Below are 11372 nucleotides of genomic sequence, written 5' to 3' on the forward strand. Positions count from 1 at the left end.
TGTGCCTATTAAAATATGGAGAACAAAAATGTTGAGGTTCCAAAAATAGGGAAAGATCAAGATCGACTTCCACCTCGTGCTGAAGCTGCTGCCACTAGTCATGGCCGAGACGATGAAATGCCAGCAACGTCGTCTGCCAAGGCCGATGCCCAATGTCATAGTACAGAGCATGTAAAATCCAAAACACCAAATATCAGTAAAAAAAGGACTCAAAAATCTAAAATAAAATTGTCAAAGGAGAAGCGTAAACTTGCCAATATGCCATTTACCACACGGAGTGGCAAGGAACGGCTGAGGCCCTGGCCTATGTTCATGGCTAGTGGTTCAGCTTCACATGAGGATGGAAGCACTCAGCCTCTCGCTAGAAAAATGAAAAGACTCAAGCTGGCAAAAGCACAGCAAAGAACTGTGCGTTCTTCGAAATTACAAATCCACAAGGAGAGTCCAATTGTGTCGTTTGCGATGCCTGACCTTCCCAACACTGGACGTGAAGAGCATGCGCCTTCCACCATTTGCACGCCCCCTGCAAGTGCTGGAAGGAGCACCCGCAGTCCAGTTCCTGATAGTCAGATTGAAGATGTCAGTGTTGAAGTACACCAGGATGAGGAGGATATGGGTGTTGCTGGCGCTGGGGAGGAAATTGACCAGGAGGATTCTGATGGTGAGGTGGTTTGTTTAAGTCAGGCACCCGGGGAGACACCTGTTGTCCGTGGGAGGAATAGGGCCATTGACATGCCTGGTGAAAATACCCAAAAAAATCAGCTCTTCGGTGTGGAAGTATTTCAACAGAAATGCGGACAACATTTGTCAAGCCGTGTGTTGCCTTTGTCAAGCTGTAATAAGTAGGGGTAAGGACGTTAACCACCTCGGAACATCCTCCCTTATACGTCACCTGCAGCGCATTCATCATAAGTCAGTGACAAGTTCAAAAACTTTGGGCGACAGCGGAAGCAGTCCACTGACCAGTAAATCCCTTCCCCTTGTAACCAAGCTCACGCAAACCACCCCACCAACTCCCTCAGTGTCAATTTCCTCCTTCCCCAGGAATGCCAATAGTCCTGCAGGCCATGTCACTGGCAATTCTGACGAGTCCTCTCCTTCCTGGGATTCCTCGGATGCATCCTTGCGTGTAACGCCTACTGCTGCTGGCGCTGCTGTTGTTGCTGCTGGGAGTCGATGGTCATCCCAGAGGGGAAGTCATACTCGTAAGACCACTTTTACTACTTCCACCAAGCAATTGACTGTCCAACAGTCCTTTGCGAGGAAGATGAAATATCACAGCAGTCATCCTGCTGCAAAGCGGATAACTGAGGCCTTGGCATCCTGGGCAGTGAGAAACGTGGTTCCGGTATCCATCATTACTGCAGAGCCAACTAGAGACTTGTTGGAGGTACTGTGTCCCCGGTACCAAATACCATCTAGGTTCCATTTCTCTAGGCAGGCGATACCGAAAATGTACACAGACCTCAGAAAAAGACTCACCAGTGTCCTAAAAAATGCAGTTGTACCCAATGTCCACTTAACCACGGACATGTGGACAAGTGGAGCAGGGCAGGCTCAGGACTATATGACTGTGACAGCCCACTGGGTAGATGTATGGACTCCCGCCGCAAGAACAGCAGCGGCGGCACCAGTAGCAGCATCTCGCAAACGCCAACTCTTTCCTAGGCAGGCTACGCTTTGTATCACCGCTTTCCAGAATACGCACACAGCTAAAAACCTCTTACGGCAACTGAGGAAGATCATCGCAGAATGGCTTACCCCAATTGGACTCTCCTGTGGATTTGTGGCATCGGACAACGCCAGCAATATTGTGTGTGCATTAAATCTGGGCAAATTCCAGCACGTCCCATGTTTTGCACATACCTTGAATTTGGTGGTGCAGAATTATTTAAAAAACGAGAGGGGCGTGCAAGAGATGCTGTCGGTGGCCAGAAGAATTGCGGGACACTTTCGGCGTACAGGCACCACGTACAGAAGACTGGAGCACCACCAAAAACGCCTGAACCTGCCCTGCCATCATCTGAAGCAAGAAGTGGTAACGAGGTGGAATTCAACCCTCTATATGCTTCAGAGGTTGGAGGAGCAGCAAAAGGCCATTCAAGCCTATACAACTGAGCACGATATAGGAGGTGGAATGCACCTGTCTCAAGCGCAGTGGAGAATGATTTCAACGTTGTGCAAGGTTCTGCAACCTTTTGAACTTGCCACACGTGAAGTCAGTTCAGACACTGCCAGCCTGAGTCAGGTCATTCCCCTCATCAGGCTTTTGCAGAAGAAGCTGGAGACATTGAAGGAGGAGCTAACACAGAGCGATTCCGCTAGGCATGTGGGACTTGTGGATGGAGCCCTTAATTCGCTTAACAAGGATTCACGGGTGGTCAATCTGTTGAAATCAGAGCACTACATTTTGGCCACCGTGCTCGATCCTAGATTTAAAACCTACCTTGGATCTCTCTTTCCGGCAGACACAAGTCTGCTGGGGTTCAAAGAACTGCTGGTGACAAAATTGTCAAGTCAAGCGGAATGCGACCTGTCAACATCTCCTCCTTCACATTCTCCCGCAACTGGGGGTGCGAGGAAAAGGCTCAGAATTCCGAGCCCACCCGCTGGCGGTGATGCAGGGCAGTCTGGAGCGACTGCTGATGCTGACATCTGGTCCGGACTGAAGGACCTGACAACGATTACGGACATGTCGTCTACTGTCACTGCATATGATTCTCTCCCCATTGAAAGAATGGTGGAGGATTATATGAGTGACCGCATCCAAGTAGGCACGTCAGACAGTCCGTACTTATACTGGCAGGAAAAAGAGGCAATTTGGAGGCCCTTGCACAAACTGGCTTTATTCTACCTAAGTTGCCCTCCCACAAGTGTGTACTCCGAAAGAGTGTTTAGTGCCGCCGCTCACCTTGTCAGCAATCGGCGTACGAGGTTACATCCAGAAAATGTGGAGAAGATGATGTTCATTAAAATTAATTATAATCAATTCCTCCGTGGAGACATTGACCAGCAGCAATTGCCTCCACAAAGTACACAGGGAGCTGAGATGGTGGATTCCAGTGGGGACGAATTGATAATCTGTGAGGAGGGGGATGTACACGGTGATATATCGGAGGATGATGATGAGGTGGACATCTTGCCTCTGTAGAGCCAGTTTGTGCAAGGAGAGATTAATTGCTTCTTTTTTGGTGGGGGTCCAAACCAACCCGTCATTTCAGTCACAGTCGTGTGGCAGACCCTGTCACTGAAATGATGGGTTGGTTAAAGTGTGCATGTCCTGTTTATACAACATAAGGGTGGGTGGGAGGGCCCAAGGACAATTCCATCTTGCACCTCTTTTTTCTTTCATTTTTCTTTGCGTCATGTGCTGTTTGGGGGGTGTTTTTTGGAAGGGCCATCCTGCGTGACACTGCAGTGCCACTCCTAGATGGGCCAGGTGTTTGTGTCGCCCACTAGGGTCGCTTAGCTTACTCAAACAGCTACCTCATTGCGCCTCTTTTTTTCTTTGCGTCATGTGCTGTTTGGGGAGTGTTTTTTGGAAGGGCCATCCTGCGTGACACTGCAGTGCCACTCCTAGATGGGCCAGGTGTTTGTGTCGGCCACTAGGGTCGCTTAGCTTACTCACACAGCTACCTCATTGCGCCTCTTTTTTTCTTTGCGTCATGTGCTGTTTGGGGAGTGTTTTTTGGAAGGGCTTCTGCGTGACACTGCAGTGCCACTCCTAGATGGGCCAGGTGTTTGTGTCGCCCACTAGGGTCGCTTAGCTTACTCACACAGCTACCTCATTGCGCCTCTTTTTTTCTTTGCGTCATGTGCTGTTTGGGGAGTGTTTTTTGGAAGGGCCATCCTGCGTGACACTGCAGTGCCACTCCTAGATGGGCCAGGTGTTTGTGTCGGCCACTAGGGTCGCTTAGCTTACTCACACAGCTACCTCATTGCGCCTCTTTTTTTCTTTGCGTCATGTGCTGTTTGGGGAGTGTTTTTTGGAAGGGCCATCCTGCGTGACACTGCAGTGCCACTCCTAGATGGGCCAGGTGTTTGTGTCGGCCACTAGGGTCGCTTAGCTTACTCACACAGCTACCTCATTGCGCCTCTTTTTTTCTTTGCGTCATGTGCTGTTTGGGGAGTGTTTTTTGGAAGGGCCATCCTGCGTGACACTGCAGTGCCACTCCTAGATGGGCCAGGTGTTTGTGTCGGCCACTTGGGTCGCTTAGGTTAGCCATCCAGCGACCTCGGTGCAAATTTTAGGACTAAAAATAATATTGTGAGGTGTGAGGTGTTCAGAATAGACTGAAAATGAGTGGAAATTATGGTTATTGAGGTTAATAATACTTTGGGATCAAAATGACCCCCAAATTCTATGATTTAAGCTGTTTTTTAGGGTTTTTTGAAAAAAACACCCAAATCCAAAACACACCCGAATCCGACAAAAAAAATTCGGTGAGGTTTTGCCAAAACGCGTTCGAACCCAAAACACGGCCGCGGAACCGAACCCAAAACCAAAACACAAAACCCGAAAAATTTCCGGTGCTCATCACTACAATCCACCCCTGTCTGGCATGGAAGAAATGTGAATGATAAATCAATGTAAATGTACCAGGAGGTATTGACAAGCCTTTATAACATTATCTTATACTGTGAATTTCTTACCCTGTTTCCAAGACAATTAATTGAACTTGTTAATTAAGTGAAAGGAAGATATGATATTTTCCGGGAGATATATCAAGCCGTGGAGAGAGATAAAGTTGAGTATTTGCCCAAATCAAATGAAGCTTCTAACTACAGGTATCATTTCATGTACTGTGCTAGATAAGTGACAGAAGATGATTGGGTGGTTTGGACATCTGCACTTTATCTCTCTCCAAGGCTTCATACATCTCCCCAAGAGTGCTGTATATAAAATATATGTCTGGCTGCTATACAGCAGGCCAGGAGCACCAGCAGGACAGTAGAGTAACAGTCATATCAGTAATAATTTGTGGACCCTGTGAAATTAGCATTCAGGAAAGACGGGAGACTCAGTCAATGAATACATAAAACATTTTTTTAGTTTATGTTAAAATATAAAAAGTTTATTATGTGGAATATTTAATAAATAATATTTGCGAGACATCTCCAAAAACAGTCGGTTTTGGGGGCTGCCCACAAATATTATCCAGCCCCTGAATGTATGTATTGGGGACTGCAATGGATATTTGAGATATCTATTGCGTTCCTTCTATTTTGAACACAAAAGCAGACACCAAAAATTTCTACGGCAGATGGTAAAAACTGTGAAACTCACCAAGCTCCAGAATGCAAAGCATTTCTGTGCTTGGCCGGAAGCTGCCATTTCTAAATGGCTTTTGTAGCCTGTGGGCTACATTATGTAATAATTCCCAGGAGAAGGATCCTTGGGATCCCTCTGCATTACTGTCTGCTCTCAGTCTGACGATTGCACATGTGAACTAGCGCAGCCGGGGTCTAAACCCAGAAGTAAAGTGATCGCATTAGCAATTATTTTACTTCTTATACATTGCAGGGATGGGCATGAGATTGGTACTCATTATGGCATAAAAGCTACACCTCTGGACTCACAAAGAGTCATCCTTCAGCACTCAGGAGAGGAAAACCCCCTTGGGGGGAAACCTCTGGGGAACCATGGCCTCAGGATCGCCCTTCCCTCTGGGCATTAAGAGGTGTACTTATAGAGGGGTCAGTATGCTATCCCAGCGCATGGGATCCTGGTAGTTGTCATACCGATGCCAGTACAGAAAAGACCAACAGCGGTGAGTAAGGGGTATTCTCCCCTCTCCCCACCCCCCTAACCCTGCCTGTCTGCAGTCTAACTCTAACCTCCCCCCTTTGTGCCTAACCCTCCCGTGGAGATGCCTAATCCTAACCTCCATTCCTGCTGCCTAAATCTAACAGCCTAACCACTCCCAGGGGTGCCTAACCCACCCTACCCACAGCCTAACCCACCCTACCCACAGCCTAACTCTAACTTCCCCACACCCGCAGCCTAACCCTATCCTCCCCCCACCCGCAGTCTAATCCTTCCTAACCCCCCGCCTGATGCCTAAACCTAACCCTCCCTCCCCCGCAGCCTAACCACTCCCGGGGGTGCCTAACCCTAACCCACCCTACCCGCAGCCTAACGCTAACCTCCCCCACACGCAGCCTAAACCTAACCCAGTGCTTGACGCCTACACCTAACCCCCACCTGATGCCTAACCCTCCCTCCCCCGCAGCCTAACCACACCCAGGGGTGCCTAACCCTAACCCACCCTACCCGCAGCCTAACCCTAGCCTGCCCCCACCTGCAGCCTAAACCTGTGATCGTGGGGATACGGGCGTCGGTATCCTTGCCCATTTGGAGTTCCAACGTCGGGATTCTGAAGAGTGTCGGGATCCCAGTGTCAGTATTTTGACTGCCGTAAACCCGACAGCCGGCATCTTCACTGCATTTCCTAATAGGTAATACATTTGGAGCATGTGTCCGCAGCTCTCCTCCCAGGGCAGCTATTCAGGGATCACCCACTGGGTGTAGACGAAGAGATGAAAAATCATTGTTAGTGGATGAACAAGCAGAGAGACAAACTGCAAACAGTGGTGTGGTTGTGTAGAGAGAAAAATCTCTCTATGTAAACATGTTACTCTAACTACTGAGGACATGGAAAATACCTAAAATAAGGACAATTATCCCAAAGGCCCATTGTTTTTATACAATACACACATTGGGGGGATAAGTTATCTCTTATAGTAATTAGTGGGTACCTTCAGAAAATAAATTTGACCAGTAAATAATAAAAGCTATAAATTGCTAACATTTAGGGGTCAATCCAATTAGGTACGAGTTACCATTAATGCGACGGTTCAACAGCATCCAAACTCACACCCTTCGTGGCCATATTCAGCCTATGGGGCTACCGGAAAGTACGGCTGTTGTAAGACAAACTCGCACCTAATTAAACTGACCCCTTAGTTGTTAAATGTGATAAAATAGTAAAATATCATAGTGTAATTGTGGGCCTGATTCAGTTGTGGTTGTTGAAGCGATCGCTGCTGCAATCTTGCCGTTCACAATTGCATCGTGAGTCTGAGCAGTCGTAGGCTGAGCAAGTCTCCTAGACACAGGGGGCTCTCCAGCAGCAACACAGGTCACAATGGTTAATTTATGCACGCACATGGAACGGCGTTTGAATGGACCTGACACGCCTGTATATAGTTAGCCACCCCCGTTACCACCTCAAAAGCTGACTTCCTGTCAATCACTTTGCGATGGGATCCTCTATGTGAGCTTGATTTCATTTTGTGCACATTCTGCATCATTTCATCATTTGGTTATTCTATGGGGGAGATGTATTAAGCCCTGCAGAGTGATAAAGTGGAGAGAGGTAAAGTACCAGCCAATCAGCTCCTAACTGCCATGTTACAGGCTGTGTTTAAAAAAATGACAACTTGGAGCTGATTGGTTGTTAGTTTATCTCTCTCCACTTTATCACTCTCCCAGGCTTTGTACACCTGCCCCCAGTTCATTGATATACTGTAAATGTCAGCCATTCCACTATCTCCCCCGATCTGTATTGTTCTTCCCCCGATCTGTATGTTCTGTGTCATGCTCTTCCCACCATTCCTGTTTTTCTGTATTACAGTATGTTCTACATCTCGCAACCCCCAAAAGTGTATGTCCTTCCTCTATATGTCCTATAGAGTACGCCACAATTTCTATGTTTTTGTATTGTGCCCCCACACCATCTGTATGTGCTATACCAAGTTGCCCCCTTCTGCATGTTTTGTATTGTCCGCTCTCCCCCACCATAGACCTATGTTTTGTACTGTGCTCTCAATACCCCCCACCACACACACAATTACACAAGTATGGTAACTTACCTCCTGCATGCTATTCTCCAGTCACTAATTCCTCTGCGACCCCTCCCGTCGTCTTCAACTGACACTTTGCAGATCTCTTTGCCGGTCACCCGACACTCTGCAAATCTCTTTGCCAGAACTTTGCCAAATGATCTAAATAACCAGAATTTCCTGGTCAGATATATTATGTGTATAATTATACTACAGGTTGAGTATCCCTTATCCAAAATGCTTGGGACCAGAGGTATTTTGGATATGGGATTTTTCCGTATTTTGGAATAATTGCATACCATAATGAGATATCATGGCGATGGGACCTAAATCTAAGCACAGAATGCATTTATGTTTCATATACACCTTATACACACAGCCTGAAGGTAATTTTAGCCAATATTTTTTATAGCTTTGTGCATTAAACAAAGTGTGTGTACATTCACACAATTCATTTATGTTTCATATACACCTTATACACACAGCCTGAAGGTCATTTAATACAATATTTTTAATAACTTTGTATTAAACAAAGTTTGTGTACATTGAGCCATCAAAAAACAAAGGTTTCACTATCTCACTCTCACTCAAAAAATTCCGTATTTCGGAATATTCCGTATTTCTGAATATTTGGATATGGGATACTCAACCTGTACTATATTTTGTTACGTACTTTCATTTTTATTCATTTGCAATTTATCTATTTTATTGACTTTTTATCCAAGACCCAAGATCCTTTCTCTTAGAGACCCAAGTTATCTGCTCCAGGTTTTATCTTTCCTAGTGCTAGGACCATGTTAGTATCATACACTGGGCCTAATTCAGACCTGATCGCAGCAGCAAATTTGTTCTCTAATGGACAAAACCATGTGCACTGCAGGTGGGGCAGATGTAACATGTGCAGAGAGAGTATGGTAACTTACCTCCTGCATGTTATACTCCAGTCGTTGCTACCTCTGCGACCCCTCCCGTCGTCTTCAACTGACACTTTGCAGATCTCTTTGCCGGTCACCCGACACTCTGCAAATCTCTTTGCCAGATGATCTAAAAAACACAAAAGACTATCATTAAGCATAGTACTAGTTTAAGGGGGTAATTCTAAGTTCATCGCAGCAGGAATTTTGTTAACAGTTGGGCAAAACTATGTGCACTGCAGGGGAGGAAGATATAACATGTGCAGAGAGAGTTAGATTTGGGTGGGGTGTGTTCAATCTGAAATCTAATTTGCAGTGTAAAAATAAAGCAGACAATATTTACCCTGCACAGAAACAAAATAACCCACCCAAATCTAACTCTATCTTCACATGTTATATCTGCCCCCCCTGCAGTGCACATGGTTTTGCCCAACTGCTAACAAAATTCCTGCTGCGATCAACTCAGAATTACCCCCTAACTACAATAAAATGTCCATGAGTCAACCAGTTTCCCAATTTTCCTTAAACCAAACAAGTTACTTTCAAAGTTATCAATATCCCATTTATCTATTTTATTAACTTTTTCATCTCAAAGCCACGATCCTGCCTCATAGAGACCCAGATTATCTGCATCCCCTGTTTGTGTGCTTATCCTCCATACTGCCCTCTTTATTCCTGTAATGCTACATTTTTATTCCTAAATATGTTGTTCCTTCCTGCGCTTCTCCTATTTATGTGTCCTTGTACCTGTATTCCCTGTTCTGTCTATCTTGTCTTGCCTTTCAGCTGACTGTACTGCACTCTGTCTTCCTTACCCTTCTCCATCATACCCTGCTATGTAGGACTCACCTCCTCCTACCTGTCTTCCTGCATGGAAACTGGAAACGTCAGCAGCTGTAGATAGAATGTTACAGCAAGAAGCATTGTGATGTCACAGGCTAGTGATGTCACAGGCTAGGTGTGATGTCACAGTGACCAGCAGCAAGGCTACAGAGTTACAGCTATCTTACATATACATTTTCTACATCAATTACAACTGGATATACATGAGTTTCTAGTTTTAAAAAAATGAGACGTGTAGAAAATGAAATATAAGGCAATGTTGTACAGAGCGCCTCAATATATAGGTAAAGGGAAAATATAAGTGACTGGAATTTCTAGACTAAATCACAGCTTATATTTTATAAGGCAATAAAGCTCTTTATCTAAGAGGCTGAATTAATCATTTTCCGTTGTGTGTGTGTGTGTGTGTGTGTGTGTGTGTGTGTGTATATATATATATATATATATATATATAGAGAGAGAGAGAGAGAGAGAGAGAGAGCTATACTAACTATACTATCCCATTAAACGAGGAAGCTCACGAATTATACAGTTCTGTGGCTGGCTGACCTCAAGTCTGCATTTCACCTTGTTTAATCAGCCACCGAACCTGTGTAACCCATGAGCGTATAAAGAGAAGAAATAAGAGTTGTCTTTTTTGCTGGCGCACTAGAAATGTATTATTCAATACCAGCATATACAAAACTGTAATGGGCCCTACACACTGGCCGACATGACTGCACGATATGAACGATCTCGTTCATTAATGAACGAGATAACGTTCATATCATGCAGTGTGGAGGCTCCAGCGATGAACGATGCGCGGCCCCGCGCTCGTTCATCGCTGGTCCCCCATCGGCTGTACATGCAGGCCAATATGGACGATCTCGTCCATATATGCCTGCACTTCAATGCAGCTGGGTGACGGGGGAGTAAAAAAACTTCACTCCCCCCGTCACTGCCCCTCCGCCGCCGGGTCGCTCGTCGGCCGTATACGCCGTCGGGCAGCTCAGCGGCAGATCGGCCAGTGTGTAGGGCCTATAAGGCGGGCCTGCAAGGTGACATTCACAGGGAATAGGTAATGACGTCCGCTCGACTTGTTCACACCCGCTGGATGTGTTGGAAAGAGGTTGAGTGGACAGTGAGCGTGGCTGTGCCCTGTGACACCATGTGGCACCAGTGTACCGACAGCCTGACTGCTGAGAACGGAACCTGGAGGGTACATCACTTTTTTGTTTCCATTTCATCTCATGACACCCCACCCAAAGCTACTCTTCTGGTTATCCTATCAACTAGGACAACAATGAAGGTGACACCATAACATTTCTTCCATTGTTTTTCCATGTCACAGAAACACAATGTGTGTTACAGGTGACCATCCTAATCATCTCTCTTTCACTTCACAGTAATGTCATTGTTAGTGATACATTATTTGGATCAAGCATCAAAAGGAAACTTAGTTATAGGTCTGGCCGGCATATGACTTATTGCATGACAACCTTGTGCCCGCGCTGTACTGTATGTAGACGGAGCATTTGGTTTTGCTAATGACTTACATAGACTCCATAAGAGGGCATGCCGACGTAGCATATTGTTGAATGTTAACATGTATGATCTTAAACTCCATCTATAAATGTTCTGTTGCGAGACTTCCAATATGCTCAGAATATTGCTACTGTGACAGATGATTTAGTATATACTAGCTGGTGTACCCGGCGTTGCCCCGGATTTTAAGAATGTCTGCTTACAAAAATAAATGGAAATATTAAACACAGAGTATAAATAATGATA

Source organism: Pseudophryne corroboree, chromosome 3 (genome assembly GCF_028390025.1).
Source record: "Pseudophryne corroboree isolate aPseCor3 chromosome 3, aPseCor3.hap2, whole genome shotgun sequence".
NCBI lineage: Eukaryota > Metazoa > Chordata > Amphibia > Anura > Myobatrachidae > Pseudophryne > Pseudophryne corroboree.